The sequence below is a fragment of the Malus domestica genome, chromosome 15 (assembly GCF_042453785.1).
Source record: "Malus domestica chromosome 15, GDT2T_hap1".
Taxonomy (NCBI): Eukaryota; Viridiplantae; Streptophyta; class Magnoliopsida; order Rosales; family Rosaceae; genus Malus; species Malus domestica.
In genome coordinates this window covers 47,730,402-47,736,611 of record NC_091675.1, presented here as the reverse complement: position 1 = coordinate 47,736,611, position 6,210 = coordinate 47,730,402, and positions in this window count along the sequence as shown.

Sequence of the window (6,210 nt, the reverse complement as noted above, 5' to 3'; positions counted from 1 at the left end):
TAGTTTTTAGGGTCAACACCACCAGACCACCATCACTAGAAGCTCAACACCGATCTTCGCGTTCGCGTGTGACCTAGACTTAAGTTGGGACCAAAATTAGAGCGTACCAAATGCCCAAGTACTAGTTGGGGTTTTCGTCGGTGGTGGAGAAGAAGCTGAGCATCGCCGACATTGTAAATCCAGGAGCGTTACAATAGACCTAGCGGCAATTTTGATTTCAATTGTGAAATTAGGGAGAAGGTTTTGAAATTTGGTATTTGTATTTTGATATGTGAGAAACTTGTAAAATTTGGGCTTTATATTTTGTAAATTGTGAGAAGAGGGAGATGGGGTTTGACGGGAAAAGAGGGAGAGGCATAAGGAAGAGAGAGGTTTCATGAGAGAGGGAGAGAGTTCTAGAAGAGGAAAAGAAAAAAAAGAATTACTTTTTATTATCCTGCTTGCAGTCCGATACTCCACCAAACGTCTCATTAAGTTAGTTCAGCTTAGTCTATTTTAAGTTAGTCCAACTTTGTTCTTGAAGTTAGTCCAGTCCGAGATAGTCAGCCCAGTGCAACAAACACATTGAAAGTTGACAAAATCAGTCTACAACCTAAGGGCTAAAGGGAATCAGGTCAAATTTAGCCCCAGAGCAGGCAACATCAAATCCCAAACTAAGTTTGACCCCAAAAAGTAATAAAATATGAAAGGAAATAAAATATAGCCTTGAATGGTTAGGGATGAATAAATTTAGCCCAAAATTATTTCCTTAAAATATTATTTTGGAGGATCAAACATAATCAAGGGCTATTTTAGCTCTCCATAACTGGAAATGGCCTAATGAATTTGGTGTTGGAGAGAAGAATTTCTTTGGTTTGAAGACCAGACCAGGTGACCATATAGCCTCCGCACACAAACCCGGCCCCATTGTGTCCCACCCCCTCTCACACAAAACAAAGAAGTCTCGTTGATGTCCACACCCAAATTCTTCTTTCCGAAGAGGGTGAGGAAAGATGGAAGAGTTAAGGTTGTCACCAAACCAATAATTACCGCAGGTTTCTTTGTATAATTTCATTAAGTTGAGGGACATATGTCATAGCTAAAAGTCATAAAAGAATAAAACATTTACATGGCTTGCGAGTCACGAATAGCAAGTGGGCAGCCATATAGTTTTGAGTTTGATTGTAAAAGCAAATCTTTTTATGGATTGTTTGAGAGAAATTATGAATCTCACGTTGATAAGAAAAATGGCCTTGTATGGATTTTTAGAGAGTTAAACTATTTTTTATATTGTCAATTAATTTTATAATAGAACATTAACTTTCTTTTTGCTTTTCGAGAATATTGTCGGCCAAATAAGTTTTAATAAATTAAGACCCATTGTGAAACAAAACCTAGCACAAGGATTTGGGTTCGTATTGGATGTTAGTCTACAAGCACCAGCTAATGTACTAAGCCCGATTGTTACATATGTGCATTACTCTGGTCTTTTTCGGAGTATTTCTAATTTTCTATTGGGTTAATTGCCACATGCATTGGTCTCCTCATATTATCATACATGTTATGTATCACATACTCTAAGATATAAACCTATTGTTTAGTTATTTTATAACATATGGACTGGCAGTACTTTCTTTGGTCAATGTCATCAGCCTAACTACCTGCCGATTTAAATTGGTGTTCGGGCTCATAGTTCTAGCCACTAGTAGTAAAAATCGTGTCGTTTGTGGCTTACCGAGATCAAATATATCGTATTTACCAAGTTAAATTATTGATTTTAGAGTTTATAGTTCAAGTTGTAACAAATATTTTGTGAAATTGTGACTTATAATTTATGTGACAAAATAAATTTTTGTATATATCTCATCTACATTGATCATCTGACTTGTTTTTACATTTAAATATTTGGAGAACACGTTTACCTGAAATGGTTGGCACTTGGTCGGTGTATAATCCGAGTAGCTCAACCTAATTTTTGGAGAAGAACACATGCAGAAACCCGCGTGCATCATGACAGACAGACAGACAAGGACTGTTCACTTGCCAAGTCGGTGTGTTATTTATATTTTAATTTCTGAGGATCAAAACAATAGAGTTGTTCAATGTACGTACAACCAAAACATTACGACAGGGGGACCAGGAAAATGACTATTTTATGTGGCTCTGAGATTCCAAGAAGCTAAAATATCCCATTTGCATTGTCCATCAAGGGTTTATGTTCTGCCATTAGCCGCAGCACGTGGTCATATAATTCAACTTATGTATAATATATACACCCAATTAATGTGCTAGTTTTATAGTCCAAATAAAATATTTCTTTCAATTATTTTCGGCAGTGAAGAGGAAGAAATTACATTGTCTGAGCGCTCGTACACAAAACATCTTTACGATTATGTATTTTAATCCTAACGAACATTTCTCTTTAGGTTTCACCCCCTCGTGTATATTACCTTAATCGCGAAAGATTGTTAACAAAAAAAAAAGAAAAAGAAAAAAAAAGAAAAGAGATTTTAACATGTAATCGGCTTGCCATTGGACTGAATTTTGTGAATTAGGGTTAGGCGGGGAAGAAATTTAGTGTAGTTGATCTTAAAAAGTTGAAAATTAGGGTTTCTGCAATTTGGTTTTAACAGTTAAGTCATAATAGTTAGTTTGACCATATATTTTAACGTTCAGCCGAGTGACCGAGCCATCCTATGAGTAGGAGCACTCTAATATGAACTATACTATGTTTCATAACTTTCATTGCAGCTAGACTTTGTTGAGTGTTTCAGGCCTTCCAGATCGAATTCATATATTGTAATTATAATACCACCAACAATCCATTAAAATTAGCTATTTATTGTTAGACTTAATATATTTCATAAACAACTAAAAACACTAACCTGAAAGAATCCATAAATTATGCTCATTTGATAAAGTACGCGAAGTCAACATAGCATGTAGGAAAGATGAACCATCTTTGATAGAACCGTGCGGAATAGGCTCAACCATGGACTTCTCCTTCGATGGAAATCATATTGGAATCCTGCGGAATAATGTGTTAGTTGACCAAAATCTTCTGCACACTCAACACTCCTTTATACTCGAACTAATGGGGCGTTCATATGAGTTTTCTGTGTGTTGTGAGTAAGGACATTAGCCTTGTATTTATATGGACTTAACCCTAACAAATCTTCCCATAATAATGTCATTAGGATTCCTTGCAATCCAAGGATAATTGATACACCAAATCTCATTCCAAATAGGATAGAATTAGGAGCCCTTTTTCCCCAAGGAAATCTAGAATATATTAACTTTACTTGGGGTACAAGCTATAGCTATTAATTAAATTCTAATCTTATTTATTGTGGAATGTTTCAGGTCAACGGGCCGATGGCCCACTTCAACAACACCGATATTGTCCCCACTTTACCATCTGCCCAATCCGTCAGGTATGAAGTTTTATCATGAAAGGCTTCGGTATTAGTTAGATTGGGGTAATTCTATTTAAAGTGCTTTCTCTTTTTCCCTCTAGCCGATGTCGGACAAATGGGGTTCTGATGTGAAAATTATGTTGACACACAAATTAACCCTCTTTTTATCAATTGCAGCAAAATATGTAAGTAGGGATCGTTCTAAACCGGGGATTAGGAGGGATTGCAAAATCACTTGAAAACTGACTCAAATACGTAAAAACAAGTTTAAAACACTAAACTAGACTCAAAGAATGCAAAACTAAACTTTAAAACACCAAAACAAACCAAAAGACTCAAAACAGCCCAAAAACACTCAAAACTGCCTTAAAACCACAATTTGGGCAGTTTTGAACACTAGACACAGACTTGGACGAAAATTGGTTTTAACTTGACCTAAGACACTTAAAAACACAAACTAAAGTGATTTCTAACTACTATGACTCAACTAAGTAAAGGGGGATTGATTTTGGACGAATTTAACTTTGAAAACAGAAACTTTGAAAACAAACTTTGACAAAAACGTTTTGATGAAAACTAAGATGGTGAAAGGCTCGTTAGAAGGTTCCTTCTCCACACATGAAACATATGCATACGACTCGATTTCCAATTACTCTTTCAATAAACCATGAATGACAATGCCCCAAATTAACTAGATTGACCAATTAATTCTCAGATTTCCCTAGATTCATTGAATTGAATGGGATACGCATTACAACCAAATTATTCTTATCAAGGACCCTAACTATGGAATACGCATGATAGAGACACATATCAAAGATCATTAAGTTCAATGGAAATCATAAGCATTGACGAGGCATTCATAACTATGGGATACGCATGTTACTCTTGCCTAGGATTTACTTAACACAATCGTGACTAGCGACTTTTTCTACTTATGAATATAAGTTAATAACGATTAGGTGAAATTCCCTTATACTCTAGCATCAAATTCATGCATGCAAACTAAGTGTCGACCCTCAATCAACATACATAAACATGTTATCAATCAAATAGATAAGTAAACCACATTCACGATTCATGAAATCAATCAAATCATATAAAACATATGATCATGGCTTTGAATTCCCCTCTAACTATAAAGAAATTAGTTCCTCATGTTCGCAAATAAACAAAGATAAATATATTTAAACATTGACATAAAGATAGAAAACACCTAGAAACGCTCCAACAATCCAACGTCTTGAATGGCATGCACGGCTCCAAGTTGTCTTCCTTCTTCTCCTTGCAAACTCACGGCACAATGAGGGATGGTTGGGTGAATGGTGTAGTGAAAATCTGGTAGAGGGTGGTGAGTGATATGTGCGGCAAGGCCTTGTATTTATAGGCTGAAAATCCCATCTCCTAGGTAGCCAAGGACAAGGTTTTAAAAGCCTAAGTTGCATAGGATAATAACGTACAATCCTATAAGGAAAACAAGTCAAAAACCCAAAGGGATTGGGAGATAAGGTGCGGCACAAAGAGTGTGAAAAGATAAGGCTTCTAGAAATCTGAAATTCCAAGGGAATTAAGGTATAGGGTGCGGCACTTATCTAGGAAGGGATAGGGCTTCTAGAAATCCCATTTTAAGCATCCTAATCTAATTAGAAACCCTCCTAAGTGGCTGAAATGTGGATAGTTTAGGATAAGGATAAGATAAGATAGGATAAGGTTTGATTGGATAAGATAAGCTAAGATAAGGTTATGGATGAGGTTTTGGATAAGATCCTTCTCTTGAGCTGATTCTTTGACTTTACTCTTCTTCTTCACATAGGAAACCTTGCTTGAGTAGGAAACTTTATTCGTCTAGGAATCCATCTTCAATTAGGACTCCTACATTGATTAGGAATCCTTCTTCATTTAGGAATCCTTCATGTAAGCCCTTTCCTACTTCAATTAGGAAACTTTGTATCTTCAATTCTTCAACTTTGAAACGCCTTCCAAGCTTCATCAATTCCTCAAATTCGTCCATCCCTTGTGCTTCATGTGCATGAACTCCATTCTAGCCCAATTTTGCTCCAAAATGCTCCAAATTGCATCCTTTTGCTCACTTTGTCTCTAAAACCTGAAAACACATGAAAATAGCTTAAAAGACTAACTTAACTAAGAAAACATAACATAAATGCATAAGAACTAGCTAACTAAGGCGCATAAATATGCTCCTATCAGGTTCCAACACACTCCCGCACGTGAGACTCCATATTATGGGTCACACGTGGAGATTCACACATCGACAACCACGTGGAGCCATGTCGGGCTCACATATCGCGCGGGGCCAAACGGGGACCCACCCAATCACGTGGCATTTTTGGCCTACATGGAGTCATGTCGGGACTCACCCATCGCGCGGGGTCAAAGGGGACCCACCCAATCATGTGGCAGTACAAGACCGTCCCCTAGCTTTGATACCATGCGGAATTTTTCAGGTCAACGGGTAGAAGGCCCACTCTAACAACACCGATATTATCCCCACTTTACCACCTGCCTAATCCATTAGGTGTGGAGTTTTATCACAAAAGGCATCGGTATTAGTTAGAGTGGGGTAACTCTATTTAAAGTGCTTTCTCCTTTTCCCTCTAGCCGATGTGGATCAAATGGGGTTCCAACATTTATATTCTAAGCATTCCTTATATTAACTGTGTAGACCTATAAACCGTTGGATTATGGTCCAACGTCCAACATTCTCCCACTAGGTCAAACAATTAACTCAAAAAAGATCTTTAATGGATTTATAAGCAAGATTACTTTATTGGCCAATGAATTTAGTCAGCTAATA